A 20,756-nucleotide genomic window follows, 5' to 3' on the forward strand; every position below is an offset into this window, starting at 1 on the left:
TGCACTCAAATCTGTTATAAATTGACTGATTCCAGCCCCTGGACATCGATCTATGGCTGAGAAAGACAGGGTAGCCTTGCCAGGGCTGATCAGCCAAACTGGAATTTCATTGTGTCACTTTTAACTCTGGCTTCTTGCCAGCATTATTTAAAAAGTTACTGATCCTTGATCCTTTTGCCCTCTTTACTTCCTTTGTGGTTTAAATTTACTTCAGTGTTTCCTTGTAGCTAATAAGCACAGAATGATTAATAACAGGTAGATAAATTATTGCTATGTAAATCCTACAAATGGTTGAAATCAGAAACAAGCGATGACAATACTGAAATTACACAAGGCATTAGATGCAGACCCTTCACTGAAATGAAGTTCAATAGCAATTATTTACCCATAATTTTACTTTATTTTTTTTCTTTTCAATTGCCTTCAGCCTGCTCAATATGTTCAGCTTTTTAATATTTATTTCTAATTGTGCCAAGATGCACAAAGATAGCACCAGACCTGGTGCCACATAACGTTAATTGAACAATCTGGGTGTGCTGAATAAGTGATTAATTACTGGCACCCCTTCAAGGAATCTGTGTACCTCTTTAATTTTCACCTCATTGCTTTTCCAGACTATTAAAGCACCTCTGCAGGGATTCACTTATGTTGAGATTAGATCCCAGCTTTCTGCCAACTGCAATATCAGAAAAGCAAAAGGTTTTTTAAAAAATTAAACTTTGTCCAGAATATCTCTGCTTCACAAACCAGTGTCACAAACTACAGAAACATTTCCATTTTTCTATTTATTTTAGTCTGAAATATATCACAGTGGAAAGAATAGAAAATGGGTATGAGCCTTAATTAGTTATTCAAGTAAACCATCCAGAATCACAACAGCAATTTTTCTGTGCTTTGGTAAAACATCAACATGAGGAAATAATAATTTAATTCATGGAGAGCTGTGTATAATTTTTATTTTGTCCATTGTTATATTCCCCAGTAACTCAGTGTGTATATGTAATAAATTATATAGGCTGTTGTGCCATTGTTTGAACATCGGTTGGTAACTTCCTCATCTCTGAGTCAGTGATTATGGTTTATCCAATAACTCAGCAGATCTAAGAGGATCCTGTTTACCAATAAATCTAACGAGGAGGAGCTGTGGCATTTAGATGAGAGATTTAGACTAGATAGCACCTACATGATGAAGTACTGATAAAAATAATGGATGACATAGTATACATCTTTGTCCATTTAGTATAAATCTTTGTGCTGGTCTACACAGGCCTGGGGTAAATTTGATACTGCGCTCCATTTGAAAAGAAAACATAAATAATGTACACCATGTGCACGACTGAACTATCCATGCTTGCTAGTCAATGCCTGACAAGATCTCAGTGCCAGATAAAGTGAAGTTGGGATGGTTGCGGTCAGGCCAATGGCTGCTATGTTTTGAATAGTCTCCTACTCTTTTGGTCTAAGTTTGCAACCTCCACAACTCTAGAACAGTTCACACTAAGTACAAATATAAGCCTCATGCCAGAAATGATAAATAAAGAAAGGAGATGTTATAGAAGACTAATCTATCAGAATGACATGTATAGAAAAAGGAGTGTGCAAATTTATTATTAAGGAGGAGGTAATAGGGTACTTTAAAAGTAAAACATGATTGAATGAAGTTGACATGAATATATGACAAAGACACTTACGTTTTAAAAATTTATTAAGAGATTTTGGAGTAGTAATTAGTAGGCGTGATGTATTTGGTCTTTGATCTGCTGTCACACAAGAGGTTATTGAACATGGGATTAGTTTAGAACACAGTTATGGAGTGAAGGTTAGCTAAAGGATAGGAAGCTGATTGGGAATATAACTTTCAGCTTGATTTGTCCTTTGCATACAATTCATAGAAAGGTAATGTTCATTACAAAAATAAATTAAAAAGTAAATTTATTCCATAAGGGATTTGAATACAAGAACAATAACATCTTAACCATGAGAAATTCTGCAGATGCTGGAAATCCAAAGCAACACACACAAAATGCTGGAGGAACTCAGCAGGTCAGGCAGCATCTGTGGATGTGAATAAATAGTCCATGTTTCGGGCTGAGACATTTCTTCAGAACTGGAAAGGAGACGTCAGAATAAAAAAAGGTGGTGGGAGGGGAAGGAGGGTAGCGAGAAGATGATAGATGAAGCCATGTGGGTAGGAAAGGTAAAAGATTGGGGAAGAAGGAATCTGATAGGAGAGCAGAGTGGACCATAGGAGAAAGGGTAGGAGAAGTGGACTCGGGGAAGATGCGATAGGCAGGCGAGAAGAGGTAAGGGGCCAGAGTGAGGAATAGAAAGGGGGGGGGGGAGATTTCTTTTTACTTGTAGGAGAAATTGATATTCATGCCATCAGGTTGGAGGGAACCTAGATGGCATACAAGATGTTGCTCCTACACCCTGAGGGTGGCCTTATCCATAGCAAAAGTGATAGCCATGGACATACACGGGAAATGGAATGAAAACATTAGGCCACCAGGATCTTCCCCTTTCGGCAGATGGAGCAAAGGTCCTTGACAGAACAGTGCTCCAATTTTACTGTAGCTATTCAAATATAATCACCTGGTGAGATTACTCCTGAAGTGTCGAATATGGCTCTGTCTCTCGTTTGCATCGGAAATGTTACAAAGGTTCAATGGATTGATCCCTGTGAACAATGAATTTTTCAAACAGGAGGGATATTATACTTCTGTTCTTGAGTCCAGAAGAATAAAAGGTCTTCTTATTGAAACATGCAATATTAATACAGGCCAGGCAGGGTAAAGGCAAGGATAATGTTTCCCTTGGCTGCGGACACAGTGTCAAAATAAGGTGTTAGCATTTATGACTGAGATGAGAATTATTTTCATAGGGAAAATAATTTTCAGATTTATCTGCCCAAGAGGAGTGTGATGGTCAAGGCTAATTTCTAAATGAGAGATTAATAGGTTTCTGTATATTAAAGGAATGAAAAGATATGAGTTTAATGCAGAAATGTGAGAGGCCCTGTGGCAAAAGATCAGTCGCAGTCTTACTGAAGGACAGAAGAGTCACACTGGAGTAAATGACCCTCTTTGATTTTCATTTTTCATATACTTATTAGATGAGGAAGTTTTTGATCTTATCAATTCAAGTGATGACTTAGATGACAAAGAATCATTTCTCAGGATGCACTGGATAAAGGGTTTAGAACATATATGTCAAGTTTCAAGACACCAAATTTTCAAAGGTATTAGTTTGGTGTGAGCACTTTGTATGAGATGGGCATTTACTTTTTATTTGAAATGAGTGACTGAAAAAGTGATTATCAGTAATGAGTAAGAAAGAGCTTTTGGAACGTTGGCAAAGCAGAGTTTAAATTCTTCTCCTCATTGTAATTCATTGATACATGTGATTCTTACACTTACAGTATATTTAGATTCGGCCTTTCCAGTGAAAACTACTGCGATTACTGATTTCTTAAGATATTAATCTCCCTCCACAGTAAGTCTGGGACAAGTTTAAACTGGGCAAGTAACTACCATCTTACCTAAATGGACAGAAAATTCCAACTGAAACAATATCTAGGCGTCAATGTTGGTGAGTAGGATCCGGAGAACATATAAGGATGATAGAAGGACTTTAAACATACAGATTTTATTTAAAATCAGTTTGTTATCATCTTAATTCCAGATAATCCACCTTATTTGGCTGGGTGCCACAGTAGCATAGCATTCATCATGACTCTATTACAGCTTGTTATGTCAGAGTTCGGAGTTCAGTTCCAGGTCCTAAGACTAGAAGACCATAAGATATAGGAGCAGAATTAGGCCATTTGGCCCTTCAAGTCTGCTCTGCCATTTCTTCATGGCTGATCCATTTTTTCCTCCCAGCCCCAGTCTCTTCCCTTCTCCCCATATCCCTTCATGCCCTGACCAATCAGCAAACTATCACCCTCTGCCTTAAATGTCCATAAGGATACAGCCTCCACAGCTGCCTGTGGAAAAGGTTTCCACAGAATCACGACCTTCTGGCTGAAGAAAATCCTCAGTTAGAATGTTGTATGTTTTTCCCGTGTGTGCGTGCTTTTCCTTGGGGTGCTTCTGTTTACTCCCCACAGTCCAAAGATGTACCAGTTAGTATGTTAATTAGTCAATGTAAGTTGTAAACTATTTTGCCTAGGGTTTAGTCTAGGGTGAAATCAATGGTTTGCTAGACAGCACTGCCTGATGGTTGAGCAGGACCTGTTCTGCAATCTATCTCCAAATAAAATAAATAATGGAGACTGAGGACTAAGAATAAAATAGTAGCAGGGCGTGCCGGCCAGAATCTCTTCACCCTGGTGTTCAAGATACTCTCCAATTCCCAGATTCTGGTATTCGAGATGAAACTGGAAACAACAAGGAAAGGTAATGGAAGTAAATATATTTGTTACATACCCTGTAACTGGGTCACTTACCAGCAAAGATAGAGAGGTCCGTTGAAGTCTGATGGTACTATTTTTAAAAGTCTTTATTTATAAAGGGGCACAAAAATAAGATTAATACAAACATTCATTCAGATAATATATGTCGTCAATACTCAATCTAAAAGCGTGGGTATAATAATAATCATCAATAAGAAATAGCTCTATCGTTTGTCTAGGGGATACTATATTGTCCGATGGAAAAATAAAGTCAATGTCATTCACGATGCTCATTCAAGATGCAGCTCTTTGGGTTTTAGAGAGAGACGGTCTTAAACTTGCCCGGGTCTTTTGATGAGGCCAATCCGTTGAGTCGGGGGAGTTGGTTTCCCGTTGTTAGTTCAAAGTTGTTTTCTGTAGTATCAGCCACCGGTTCCCCCAGGCAGGGGAACTGAACGCACGTGGCTTCCTTCAAATGGCTTCCCGCTATTACGGGATCGCTAGCGTTTCTTCTGGTGCGTCTGAGGGGGCTGTTCCTACAGCCCCTCTTTTATCCTGACTTGCAGGGTTGAAGATGTCAATCAGGTTGGTGGATGATGCAATCTCTCCCCGTCACCCAGCCCACTTTGCCCTGAAGGCTGTCACGTAGCATAGCATCGCAATCCACAAAGGTATCTCCAAGAAACAATGGATATGTCCCGGGATTTTACAGCGCCGGGGACGAGGCATCTTGCACATCCCTCTCTCATTTCCGGGGCCCCCTGACCCAACCCAAGAGCGCTCTTGCAATTCTCACAAAGGAGGGGCTGCGGGCATAACATATTAGTAGCATTTTAGAGGTCTTTGAACTCAAAGGTGATCCTAGAGTATTGAATTTTGTCACTTGTAGCCTAATGGAGGGAAGGGAGTTGGAAGAATTTTTAAAAATCACTAGGAATAATGGAGAAATGTGGAAGGGAAGATTCATTAAGAGATGTGGCAGTGCTGAGGTACTCTGATATGTAAAGAGCTAAAGAACAATACATCAAACTATGTATAAAGAACTGGGGAAGGAGTTTTTTTTCCCCCTCAATCTTAAAATTATAAATACAGTATGAAATAGTCAATGCTAAATATCTTAGAGGATTTTTTCCTTTAATAACAATTCTACAATATCTTAAAATAGTTGAAGGGAACCTTTGTTGTTTTGCTTCTTAGCCAACTGTGAATGTGGGAAGAATTGAAATTACGAGCGAAGACAGTTTGAAAATTTAATGGACACAGAGTGATAAATGTCCAGATTAAGAGACAGTCCACCGAGATGAAAGAAAGCGCTGTTGCTAAGACAACATGCACAACCACTTGGCTTATGTATTTTCAAAAACAAAATATCATGCTTGTAGAGCAGAGCTGATGGCCAAAAGATTAAAAGTAGGTTAACCCCCAATACACAGTTAGCCCCAGCAGATGTGAATTTATAAATGTCTTGCACTTGCCCTAGAAAGTAGAACAGTATAACACTGGTACATGTTTTATTTCAAGCTTAGAAATATCTTGGCAAAAGTAGGCCACCTAGGAAAGAAATATAGGTCTGATTAATGGCGTGTGATGTGAAAAATCAAACAGTTCTTTATAAATGCTCACCAACTGATTTCATTATGCTGTCAATGTATATTAACAATTTTAAACACTGACAATGCATTTTAAATCAACTCAAATCAGAACATGAGTGGAGATTATTGTCCAGGATTGTCAAACCTCTGGGATAATTGTTTCAGTAGATTCACAAACAAATCATTTAAATTAATGTTCTCTTTATGCATAGTATTATTTGATTGCAATATATGATACTAGTTTAAAAGCAACAAGTATTCTCCTGCTCCCCTGCTGCTGACTTGGTAGGTTGTAAATTCAGGATGAGCCCAAGATACTACAGCACAAAGCTTTGAGGAAGAAGCTGAGTTAGAACTGCCATTAGTTGGGTATGGTGGGGAATCGGCCCTATTTGCTCTCTCACAGTAAATTAATTTTCTTGATCCAATTATCCTATTTGAAAGGAGAGCGGGAAAATATTTCCACAGTTCCAATCAAAATTTCTTTCTTGATTAGTTTCACTAAAAGATAATCATTTGGTTAATATAACAGAGGTAATTGTAGCAGCTTTCTCTGCAGTTAGATGCTGTAGGTTCTCCACTGTAACAGAGATTACTCTTCAAAAATATTTGATTGATCACAAGGATTTAAAAAAAAAGGGGTTTACAAACTTTAGTTAAACCTACCATTCTTATACTCTTTGTTAACTATACCTTGTAATTGTACACTTCTGAGAGGGCCTTGTGACAAAGAATGCTCAAATTCCCTGGCAGAAGAATGAAAAATATTATGGACTTTTTTAATAGTATTGTGGAAACTATTTTATACTTTTTTAGGAAAATTTTAAAAAAGGCCAGGAATCCAATTTTTGACAAGAGTTATACACCATGATTTTTATTATTATTCCACTAAGTCAATGATCTGCCTATCATTGTAAGCTTGTTGTTAGAATAGTGCTAAGATGTATAGATAGTTCTGTTGTAACATGGTAGTTATGTTCCTATGAAACCTTGTATTGTGGAGTTGTTCTCCTGACCATGATTGCAGTCTAACCAATGGGCCCCAAAAAATCCACATAGCTTTTTAATCCACCAATTGTACCAAAACTATCTGTACTATTGCATCTCCACACTCAATCCCTTTAAATGTTTGAATTTCTCCACATGTGCAATGTTCATCATTCTGATTTATATTAAAATAATGAGTCTCATTCAACATATAATGTCTTAATCTCTAATATTCCCAGAAGACAGTTAATCTGCCAATTATCAAGCAGATAGTGTAGGATTGTTGGAGACTGGAGTAAGAGAGACTGCAAGTACATATAGAGGATAGCATAGGAAGGTATACTGACCTTGTTGAGGCCACAATAACAGTATTGTGCACAATTTCTGGTTACAGGAAAGACGCTATAAACTAGAAAGAATGCAACAAAGAATTACCAAGATGCTGTCTAGACTTGAGGGCATGAGTTACAAGGAGCAGTTGCATAGACAAAGACTCTGTATTCCCTGGAACATAATGGACAACTTGATAGAAGTTTATAAGGCTGATACAGTAGCATAATAGTTAGTGTATCATTTTATAGTGATCAGTGATCTAAGTTCAATACCTGCTGTTGCTTGTAAGGAGTATTTACATTCTTCACGTGACCTCTTGGGTTTTCTCTGGGCGTCCAGTTTAGTCCCACATTCCAAAGGTGTATGGTTAGGGTTAGTGAGTTGTAGGCATGCTATGTCGGTGCAGGAAGGGTGGTGACACTTGTGCGATGCCCAGCACAATCCTCACTGATTCAATTTGACACTTAATGACAACTTTTACTGAATATTTCAATGTGCATGTGACCAAAAAGCACTAATCTTTAAAGATCAGGAAAGGCAGAAGTGGGGTGAAAGTACACTGGGTCTTTTTTTGTCCAGGAAATAGTTGCTAAAAAGCAAGAGAACATAGGTTTTAGATCAGCCTACTGCAAAATGTACATGGAATTTACTTCATCATCTATGTGACCTTCAGCAAAGACACAGGTGGTCTTTGAACAAAATGCAGAGATATACACTGAAATTACAAACTGAGTAACAGAATTGCAGAAATGATCTGAATAGATTACAAAGCAAAACTTTTAAAATGTAGTGAGTAATTATTGTGATGATTTTGTAATATTGCCTTTTATCCAAAGGAAGTCTTTGACTATGCAAATGTTCTTTTGATCCCATAACAACTACTTCCACTGTAATCCTAGACAAAATGCTGCTTGCAGCTGAGATAGAAGTAAAAGGGAATATATTAAAGTTTAGGAGAGAGCTGATAATTCACATAGTGCAGAATCTCGATATAATCATTTTGCTAACGTCTACTTATCACATGCCAGGCACAGCAGTGTAACAAGGTGAAACCAGGTCTTGTGCAACAGGCAACACTTTTAGAAAAGCATTGTTTTAAATATCACAGTCAGTTCTGTCCATTCCAATAAGTCACATGCTCAGTACAGCCCAGAATTTTCATCTCACTTCCATCAGTTACCTGTAGAGCTTGCTTCTTGCCATTTACCTTTCCTCTGTCACCATGTACTGAAGCTGTTTGATGTGAATTTCCCAGCGTCCTCATTTCATCATGCAATGTGCTCTCCATCCCACCAGTATGAACACTGTGCTAATCACCTCAAGGGTCCTGGCATTTTCAGCACATCACTGGAACGTCTGGCAAAACAGAACATAAAGCACAGTAGAGAAGAAAAGCTATCTAAAGGGGTGAACAACATAAGCCTGTTGCGTTCATTATAATTGATTAACAATAGCATAAAAGTGGCTTAAATATTTATCTGCTGAAGGGTCTCAGCCCAAAACATTGACTGCACTCTTTTCCATAGATGCAGCCTGCCCTACTGAGTTGCTCCAGCATTTTGTGTGTATTACTTGGATTTCTAGCATCTGCAGATTTTCCGTTGTTTTTAAATATTTATCTGAATTATTGACAATGACAATTTTCACAACTGCATTTGGATCAATTGATTTCATCAGTTAATATTTCCCAGCAGGTAGTTACATGCCCAAATGAAAATTTGTTGTTCAGTGAGAAGATAACTCAAGAACAAGATAAATAACATCAAGAGATATTATAAATTAGAAGAAAAATCTTTCCATTAAAACAGACTTCCTACATATTATAATGTCTGAATTTCAACTTACGTTTAATAATGTTTCGGATTTTCCAGAGAAATGCTGACAACTCTGCATGGAACTACCTATGTTTCCCTAAGTAGAAGTAAAGAGGCTCTGGATTTCCTTACGGAGCTACAGTACTTGAATCCAATGATATGTGAGAGGTTACAGTGTCCCCTGTAGCAAGTTCAATGATTGCATTTATTTCAATGGAGAGAAAAGTCTGCAAGGAAGAGAAGTGAATTTTAGGGAATATATTGTTAGGTAATGTGTATCTTTAAATATTTTCAGAAGTAATTTTAAAAATAATGTAAGCATTTTAAAAAAAACTATTTTAAATATTTGGTTTGATGATGTAGAGATAGTAATGTGGCTGAATCAGCTGCCAAGGCATTTTTTGTGAATGGGGCTGGCTTCAAATAACAGATTACCACAAGAAGATCAGTTGAGGAAATCACTGACCTAGTGCATGGGAAATGGCAAGGAGACATGACTCCGAGAAAATTCTGAGCCATTCTTTTTCTTCCTAAATTAGTGGTTGATGCAATGAATTTGCTACGCTGCACACTCAATCACTCTACTAGGGTTGTGTTTCTTGGATGTTGCAAGAGGAATGACCCCAATAGTGGAGAAACCACCAAATGACATGCAAGAACATAGAATAGTACAGCACATTACAGGCCCTTCGGCCCACAATGTTGTGCTGACTCTCAAACCCTGCCTCACATATAACCCCCCACCTTAAATTCCTCCATATACTTGTCTAGTAGCCTCTTAAACTTCACTAGTGTGTCTGCCTCCACCACTGACTCAGGCAGTGCATTCCACGTACCAACCACTCTCTGAGTGAAAAACCTTCCTCTAATATCCCCCTTGAACTTCCCTCCCCTTAACTTAAAGCCATGTCCTCTTGTACTGAGCAGTGGTGCCCTGGGGAAGAGGCTCTGGCTGTGCACTCTGTCTATTCCTCTAAATATCTTGTATACTTCTATCATGTCTCCTCTCATCCTCCTTCTCTCCAAAGAGTAAAGCCCTAGCTCCCTTAATCTCTGATCATAATCCATACTCTCTAAACCAGGCAGCATCCTGGTAAATCTCCTCTGTACCCTTTCCAATGCTTCCACATCCTTCCTATAGTGAGGCGACCAGAACTGGACACAGTACTCCAAGTGTGGCCTAACTAGAGTTTTATAGAACTGCATCATTACATCACGTCTCTTAAACTCTATCCCTCAACTTATGAAAGCTAACACCCCATAAGCTTTCTTAACTACCCTATCTACCTGTGAGGCAACTTTCAGGGTCACATGTCTACTTTATATAATGATTTGTTTCTCTTAGCAGCCTGCTTATCTGGGCCACACAACTCTCTCCCATGCTTTTCATTTCTTCAAATGATCCGAGCACCACTACAAACAAGATGGGTTATGCCTGAACCGGGGTAGGCCAAATATTCTTATAGGGAAGTCTTCTTATGCTTTTGGGGAGATTTTAAGCACATTTGGCAGGGGATTGGAACACTGAAGTGCCATATATCTAGGAAGCAGGTACAGTCAAATTTAAAAGAAAGACTAGATCAGCCCAGTTGACAGAATAGACATGGACAGGAGAATGCATGTGAGAGAATGGGTAAATTAATTTGCACCTACTTAAATGCAAGCTTGACTGTTAAGGCAGATGAATATAGAGTGCTCATTGACCCATAGCTATCATGAAGACGTGACTGAAGGAAGGTCAGGACTGGCATAACAATGTTGCAGGATATGCAGTCTTCAGCACAGTGGAGGGAGATGCACAGGAAAGACATAGTAGCTTTACAACAATGACTATAGAATCCACCATTGCGTTAATGAGAGGGAATTTCTCTTCAAAAGAGGCAACATTGGTAGAGATTAATAATTTAAAAGAGGGTTTTCAATTTATTGGGGTAGTATTACAGCCTTCCTGACTGTAAGTGGAAAATAGAGAAGTAGGAATGCATACAATCACCCAGAGGTACAACAGCAGCGTTTATTACTGTATAGAGTTTTGACTCGGAGTGTAATAGGATATTTCCAATTGTGGGAGAGACTAAGACCTGAGGGCAGAGCCTCAAAATACAAGGACGTCCCCTTAGCTCAGAGATGAGAAGGAAGGCTAAGGCATTGGGTATACTTAAAGATTAAGTTGATAGATTTTTGATTAGTAGGGCATCAAAGTTTACGGCTTATGAGAATTGGGTTGAGAGGGATAATAAATCAGCCATCATCAAATGGCAGAGTGGATTAGATGAGTTAACTTACCTAATATTGTTCCTATATGTTATGGTCTAGATATCAGTATCAAAGAATACTTGACGATCAGCATGGACAGGGTAGACTGCTTTCATATATTTGACTATAGGATTCTTTGATTTGCTTTTTACAGTGCATCCATCCTATTAGGTCTATGCTGATTTCCAACAGAGCTATCCTATCAGTTCCATTCCTTCTCTGCCCTTTATAACCTAGCAACACTTTTTTACATTAAAAATGCATTTTGCTCTCTCACTCATTTCTGTCATCCTCTCTGGTTGTTGGGATGGGCTAATCCACCATTCCTTTTATTCATCTGGAGAGCCTGAAGGCTTTTACAACTGAATCTTATTTAGCTTTGATCATTCCTTTACACTCTTCAGAACGATTGTCAGGGCTTGTAACACTGGCAGAGTTTTGACACTCACCCCTGAAGGAAACACATCTAAAACATGGGAAGAAACAGCAGGTGATAGTTGAAAACCTAGTAATATATTTCTAGGTGATCTGGAGAGTCTATCAAAGCCACTAGTGGAACCCAATGAGTAGCTCCCTGTTTGCAGTTCCTCACTTCACTGGAGAAATGTCTCAACAGTACCTCCACCTCATCCTCTGGTAAACCATTACATTATTTCAAGTAGAAATAAGTGTGTTTAATATTTTCAAAGATACAAAATACATTTATTGCCAAAGAATGTTTAAATTATACAACTTTGAGATTTGTTGCTTACAGGCAGGCACAAAGCAAGAAAACCAAAAAAAATTAAATAAATAAAATAAACACATGATGTGCAGAGAAAGGAGAAAAAAAACACAAATCATGTGAACAATAGAAACGAGCAACAGCAGTCTGGACCAAAATGAGTCGATAGATCTGAACCCCAGACAGCTCGCAGTAGGCCCAAGCCTCGTTATCAGTCCAGCATGTTAGCAGCCACAGACCACAGCAGACAAGGACATAGTCTCAGCACCATGGAGAAAGGAGTGAACGTAGCAGGAGAGTGAATAAAATCGGCCCTCGCCTCCGATCTTGAAGCCCTGCCTTTCCAGTATATCTGGGCCAGCATTTAAATTGCCCAAACACCGTATTGTACCAGGCACCACTGCAGCAAAAGGCTCTGGGCCTAGAATATGCCACCCAGCAACTCGCTCCAGTCTCAGATTTTGCCGCCCAGCCCAAAGCTACTCTTGATTTCTCCAACTCAGCTGGACGCCCAAAGTGATACAAATGAAACCTTCCTGGCTTCCTTGGCTGCATAACTCTGGGGAACACACACTCCAGTCCCACCAAATTCATGAGATTGAGACGGCTCTCCCACCCAAAACCCCGGTTTGTGTGGATGCTGTGCAAATTGCTATCCTGTTACAACTTATTGCAAAAAAATAGCAGAGAATACACTGTATAGGATTAAAGAAATTATATTTATGATTCTTAACTAAAGGGTTAGCAATGAAAGGAAAGGAAAAAAAAAACAAAATGGGCCCATTATAATTAAACAGTCAAATGTGCATAAGATGGAGCTTAACTCTTCCAAAAGTCATATTCACTAACCCTCTGTCGATCTCAGCACCTTGCTCCATTAAATCACGGTCTCCCAACAGGTTAAATCCTATGATCAGTTCTCTCCAGCATCTTCTGTCTTCATCTCCTGCCGAACGAAGGACCTAGCTCACGTTCCAAACACCCGTTATCTCTAACCTTAACTCAAACACTGATTCTGCAGAAAGACCTTTACGTTAACAGTGAAACCTTTCCTGGAGTGCACAGGCATCTTGACTTCTCCTCTGCAAATGGCTCACTCTATCTGTGTCAATTCTGCAATGTACCAGCACGATTCATCCCTCAAATTCGCTTCGCCTTCACTCACCTCTTCATTTTTGCTTTGATAATTTGCTGCAATTTACTTCAGAAAAGGTACCATTAGTAATATTTTTAGTCAGATTTCTTTTCGTTTGAACTACCAGTGAGCTGTAGCACCATCTTAAACTGGAAAAATGCCAAAATATTTGAGATGCTGTTTTGGAATTACATGGATCACGACTTTCAGAATTCCCTCCTGCACTTCCCTAATGTCAGGCTGACCACTCTGTAATTTTCTACCCTTTATAAATAATGGAACAACATCGGCCATCTTCTCATTATCCAGAACTTCATTAATGGCTGATGATGAAGAAAACGTCTCTGCAAGGACCTTTGCAGCTTCTTCTCTACCCTCTCATATAGTCTGAGGATGCATTTGGTAGGTCCGAGGATTTAGCTTAATACATTGTAAGATTGCAAGTACATCCTTCCTGGTAATATGATTGTCCTGCAAAACATCACAACTTGAATGACGTTGAATTTCTCCTTATTAAACATCGATGAGAAATATTCATTTAAATCTCACCCAGCTCCTGTGGCTTGAGACACAAGTGGCCCTGTTGATCTCTACGTGGAACTATTCTTTCCCTAATCAACTTTTTTCTCTTCATATAACTTGTGGTGAACTACATATACCGGTCTGGACACGCCCCCCCCCCCCCCCCCCCCCCTGCTGACTGCTCCTGTGGCTCCTCCCATGGACCCCGGTATAAAGGCGATTGGAGGCACAGCCCTGGCCTCATTCTCCAGGATGTAGTGTGGTGGTCACTTGCTGCTTGTTCTTTCTTCCAACCAATAAAAGCCTATATCTTGCCTCACGTCTCCGAGAGTTATTGATGGTGCATCATAACTATAGAAACTCTTGGGATTTTCCTTATCCTTACCTGCCAGATCAACCTTATACCCTCCTGCTGTCCTTCTAATTTCCCTCTTAAAAATATTCTCTTTCTTTTTATATTCATCAAGGGGTTTACCCATTGTGGACCTCCTAACCTCAATGTGTGCTTCCTTCCTCTTCTTAACTAGAGCCTCAATATCTCTCATCGGCCAAGATTTCCTAAGCTTGTCAGGCTTAACCTTCTCTCTGACAGGAACATGCTGCTCCTGGAATCTTGATGATACACTCTTAATAGCTTCCCACTTGATGTTCATTCTTACCATTCAAAGAGACTCAGACAACCGATCTCTGCTAGAATTTGCCTCATCCGCCCTCCCATCCTACATTAGCCCTATTTCAAATTAGAACCTGCAGACCTGTCCTACCCTTTTCCATCACTATCTTAAAACCACTAAAATTATGATTACCAGAACCAAAGAGCTACCAGATTGCCATTTCAGTTACCTGCCCTAAGAAAAGGTCCAGTTTTTTATCCTCCTGAAAAGGACCTTCTATTTACTGACATGGAAATTTCCTGGACACTTTTCACAAATTCTACCTCGTCCAAACCTTTAACACAGGGATGTTCAATGCTCCCAAAAGCTCAACCCTATGTGTAATTTCTCTGAACACCTACTCCTGAAGTTCTGACTATTAGGAGGTTGATAGTACAGAGTGACCCTTCTCTTGTTTCTACTGATACAGCATCACTGGATGATTCCCCCCAAAATGGGTGCAGAGTGGACAGTGTAATGCTATTATAGCGCCAGCTATCTAGGTTCAGTGCTGCACTCTGTGTGCACTGGTTTCCTCCCACATTGCAAAGATATACGGGATGGTAGGCAGTCACATGAATGTAATAGGGTGATGTAGCTCACTGGGCCAGAAGGGCATGTTGCCATGTGTAGCTCTGAATGAAATAACTAAAAACAAAATAGGTAACAACGGTTACACCCTCCCTTATCCGTAACTCTGTCTACTCCTGCAGCACACTTATCTGGGAATATAGAACTGCCAGTCCTGCCCTTCTCTTAGCCCTGCTTCTTTTATGGTTATAACATCCCAATCCTCAGAACAAGTCCACGCTCTGAGTTTATCTGCCTTACTTGCTAAACTCTATGCATTGAAATATATCAAAATTCAAAGTAATTTTATTATCAAAGTGCACATATGCCACCAAATAAATACTACCCTAAGATTCACTTTCTTGCGGCGATTCAGAGTTAATACAAATAAACGTAATAGAATCAATGAAAAACTACACACAAATTAAGAATAAATGACAATGTGCAAAAGACAAAAAATTGTGCAAATACTATAAGAGAAACAAAATTTTAATAATAATAATAATAATAGTTAGATAATGGTCTAAATAATATTGAGAACACAAGATGTCATGACCTTGAAAGTGAATCCATAGGCAGTGGAATCAGCTCAGTGTTAGGGTGGGTAAAGATATTCACTCTGGTTCATGAGCCTGAAATTAATGGGTAATAACCTGGTGATGTGGAATCTAAGGCTCCTGTACTTCTTTTCAGATGGCAGCAGCGAGAAGTGAACGTGGCCTGGATGGCAGTGATCCTTGATGCTGGATGCTGCTTTCTTGCAACAGTGCTCCTTTAGATATGTTCAATAGTGGAGAGGGCTTTACCTTTGATGGACTGAGCTGTAGGCTTTTCTATTCAAGGGCATTGGTGTTTCCATACCAGGCCATGATGCAACCTGTCAGGACACTCTCCACTGTGCATCTATAGATGTTTGTATAAGTTTCGATGACATGTTAAATCTTCGCAAACTTCTAAGAAAGGAGAGGTTTTCCTTGTAATGGCAGTTACATACTGGACTCAGGACAGATCCTTTGAAATGATAACACTAAGGAATTTAAAGTTATTGACACTGTCCACCTCTGTTCCCTTGATGAGGACTGGCTCATGGTCCTCCTGTAATCTTCAGCTCTTTGGTTTCCCTGCAGCAAATCCTGACAATGAATAACATAATTAATAGAGTATTTTTCTCCTGACTTTATTGTACCCATGGCCACTGTGATTACTAGACTTGCTTTCATTGGTTACTGCTTTATTCCATGACTTGTTCCTGCTCAGAGTCCCATCTACCCCAGCCAATTAGTTTAGTCTTTCCAGAAAGAACTAGAGAGGGACAAACTCCCATTAGCCAATTGGCCTGCAAGGATCTTGATTCCTCTCTGGTTCATGCAACCTATCCCCCTTGCACAGATCACCCCTACTCAGAAGGAAATCCAGTAATCCAAAAATTTGAATCCTTAAACCCTGCATCAGCTCCACAGTATCAATTCACCTCACTAGCATGTGGCACTGAGAGTAATCTGGAGATCACTCCTTTGAGATCTTGCTCTATAATACATTCTGCAGCATCTCATCCCTTGTTCTACCTCTGTCATTATACCAGTATACTCTTTTTCCTCCCCTTTGCAAAATTTGTCTTTGTTGCTCATCTTAAGCAGAGGAAATGCACTGACTGCTCTCTATTCCTCTGGGACTTTGCGTATGGCTATAGAGGATACAAAAATATTTCTCAAGACCCCTGTAGTTTCCTGTCTTGCTTCTTTCCAATTTCAGCTTTCTAAACTTTGCATATGACTTTCTTGACTAAATCTGCAACATTTATCTTCATCCAGGTTTCCTAAACCTTGTCATCTTTATAGTTCTTTCCCATAGAAAAATAATGGTTCTAAATTCTGACCAGTTTGACTTTAAACAATTCGCACAAGTCAAATGTGGATTTACCCAATGACAACTGCACTAGTCTATTCTCTCCCATTCTTGTATAATGCTGTTGTAATTTGTCTTTACCCCACCTCCAAGGTCCTGTCACATCCTTTTCTGTAACTAACTGAAAACTTTCATTAATCATTAATCCCAAAGTGCTCTTCCACTGGTCAATCTCAATATAAGCATGAGTATAACTCCTTCTCTGGTTGGATTATCTGCATACGCTGTTAAGAAGCCCTCTTGGATGCCTAAAAAATTATGCCCATCTAAACCTCTGACACTAAAGGAATCCATGTCAATATTGGGCAAATTAGTGTCACCAAGTACAAAAATCCTATTGCTTTATCTCTTATCATTATCTGTCTACATACTTGTGCCTCTCTACTTCCCTCCTGCTGTTGGTAGGCCTCTAGAATAACAAAATCCAAATGATTGTACTTTTCTTATTTCTGAGCTCTGCCCATATTGCCACAGATCCTCTATGATGTATCACTGTGACCTTCTCCCTGATTTAGTGTAACTCCACCTCTTTTACAACCCTCTCTTTTGCATCTTAATCATCTAAATTCTGGAACCTTGAGCTGTGTGGGCTGCTCCTCTCTATTTCCTACAACATTGTGGCTCCAAATGCTAATCCAGGCTCTAAGTTCATCTGCCTCCTCCCTTGCATTAAAATAAATATACCTTAGCCCAGCAGCTGCACTGTGTTCATTAACCTGGCCTGCCAGTTCTCCCTTTCAGATTTATTCGACCTAATCTAGTAGGAGGGAATATCGGTCAATAGGTTGGTGTAGGTGAGAAGCAGAAAACCTGTACAGAGCTGTAGTCAATTTGTGATCTGGAGAGAGGTAAGGGAAAACCTTTGCTCCAAGGTGGAAATATATTACGTAAACAGGCTTCACCTTAAGTAGGTTCCAGTAATGAACACCAGATTATATTAAAAGCTCAGCAAGGAGCCATATAAGTAACAATTTAAAAACCCTCACGAGTCTGCACTTCAACACCCTAGTTCAAATCATAAGCTATTTTAGTGACTACACACAGGATCCTTTACCCACATCTATTTGTTAATAATTCATACCATACAGTACATCTAAATGCTTCAGACCCAAAATCAGTAACAGTGTATGATTAGGATTGTGTCCAATTAAGTTAATTAGATCAAATTCATTTGACACTCTCAAAGTTCAATGCTATTCTGCAATTGACCAAACATGAGCAACAAGAAAAATTAATAGGAAGTTATGCAACCTGTGAAGGTTCATTAGATACAGATCTGTGACAGTCACATTCATCTTTGACTTCTTGTTGCCAAGGCTGTTATCAATCTATATGGCAAAGTTATCATTAAGTCTGTATACTGTTACTCCTTTTGTAACATAGAAAATATACCCTTTCCAAATGCTTTATAATAAAAAATAGCAAAAGGAAGAAATTTCATTTATGACGGTCCAAACATCCTGCTTCCTGCCATTTGCTTTCATCATGCATTGATGCCATACCTTGCACTGAAAATTAATGGAAAATACAGCAAAACGGCCATTGCAATAACAAAGTGTGAGACTGTGTGAGTCTGAATATTTGGGTATAGGAGGGGTGGTGGAAAAGTCCCCTATAATAATTCATGTCCATCATTTTTCTCAATAGAAATCCAACATATTTTTGAAGTTCAGTCAGGACAAAATTTGAAAGTAACCACTCACAGAATTCATTTTGATTTTTCAGATTCAGAAAGTACTCTGCCAGAGAGCAGGCCAGTATTACATTACCATTCCATTAAACGTGAACCCAGTCATTATTGCATTACTGTTTCCAGAACTGAGTTTTGCACCAATTCTTTAGCCGATCATCTGCACGATATCAATTGTAGTTCCTCTCCATGCCTTGTGGTGCATTAGGTGGCAACCTCACCTATCAGTCTTTAGCATTTGTCAGTTTTTTACAAAGCCCAGTTGCTATTTGGATGCTGAACCCAGCACAAATGGAAAACGTGCAAGGAGCAGACGGATCTGAGCCTGGGACAACTCACCTTGAAGTCCGGTGCCGATGCAACTACAGCACTGGCCGGCTACACGATAACATGGATGACATTTAAAATTATTTCCACTTGCTGTAAAATAGTCTGGGGTGTTCAGAGCTCAAGGAACATCCCCTTTAAATATGGTTCTTTATATGGGAAATAAGAACAGCAGCTGCTCCATCAGACATACAGCCTCTTTGCAATGTAGATGGTGTGGCAGGTTGGGGTGGGTGCAAAGTTACATTCCCAAGCAAGACCTAAGATCTAAGACCTTCCCCCACTTATGCAGACACTGGCGTGATTGCTTTCACTGGTGAGTGAGCATGATTAGGTTGTTAACAGACCAATTTCATCAAGGAATTGATAACATTTACCGGGAAGAATTGACAATCACTAGAACTTCAGGAGGTTAAATGAGAAAATAATTTGAGGAAATGTAACAGTAAATATGGAAAACACTGAACCATATTTTGAATAGAACAGAACAAAAGGCTTGGTTCTGATATTGTTTTATTTAGTTACAAATGAAGCACGTGAGTAGGTGCACAATCTGGCTAATTAACACTTCCAAATGCATGATAGTATATACTGATCAATATTGTTATAAATGCTGAGAAACAAACATTCGATGGCAAGCTAAAATAAAATAGAGATGGAAGCTGTCATATAAATTTTACAAGGCAGAGAAGCACAGATGGAGAGCATCATGAAGGAAATATGACAATAACAGATTGGCAATTAACCAGCCAGGAGAGCTTTGGAATAATTTAGTCAGGTGGTGACAAAGACATGGTTGAGGTTTCAGGAACAGATGGGCTGAGACAGGTGATATTGTTGTAATGGGAGGAGGCGGTCACAGAGATGAAATAAGGTCAGCTCAAACCAACTTGAATGACACAGTTACAAGCCATCTGGTTCAACCTGAGACAATGGAAGGGCAAAGGGTCATGGTGGATAAATGATGCTTGTTATCATCAACAGATTTTTTTCTATAAAGCGAAAGGGAAGACTTCTAGGGCAAGATTTCTCATTGAGCTGATGCCGAGATGTGGTCTCCGTTGAGGTTGTGGCTCATTACATAGCTGTTTTCTTACATTCATAGGGATGCTATTGAGGATAGAGAGGGGAGTTATGGGTCAGGTTAGGGTTTAGGGATAGTAGTTCGGGAAGCAGGAGGTGAGGCCTCCACTCGATGTTCCAAGGACAGAGCCATGAATGTGGGATGAATGACATTTTTGGTCAGATGTCGGGCCAACAGACTTGTGAGGACAAGGGCTGGTAATCCCCCCAGGTCAATGATTTGTCGGCAGGTTCCGAGATTTAGTGACATGCAGGCAGAAGGCATGAGGGCCAGTAACCCACAACCCACCCCCACCGGTATGCCAGTCAGCCAGACCAGAGTTCAAGGCCTAGTATTTGGGACCTTGGTCATCGGAGAGCCTGGAGCGTGCGGCCTGGCGTTTGGGATCCTCATCCTGTATCCTGATTCATTGTCACCTTCGGGTCCTGGGGTTGATACAAAGACCAAAGGCCAATCAGAAGTCCAGAATCTGAGGCCCATTGACCAGAACCCCGAGTCTGTGAGTCCACTGGGGAAATAGAAGGCCAAACTTCTGCAAATCTGAGGTCAGCTGGAGGCCAGAGACCACCAGTCCTGGGGCTAGAGAACCGTCTATATTTGTGAATGGGAGAATGAGGCTTGTTTTGCTGTTGTTTGGTCTGTTGTCATTGTTGTTGCTTATGTTGTTCTGTGGAAATGGTCGACATGATCTGTTGGTGCTGGAATGTATGGCGATGCTCACAGACTGCCTCTAACATAGCCTTAGGTTGTTAATGCAAACAATACATTTCA

Source organism: Hemitrygon akajei, chromosome 20 (assembly GCF_048418815.1).
Source record: "Hemitrygon akajei chromosome 20, sHemAka1.3, whole genome shotgun sequence".
Lineage (NCBI taxonomy): Eukaryota > Metazoa > Chordata > Chondrichthyes > Myliobatiformes > Dasyatidae > Hemitrygon > Hemitrygon akajei.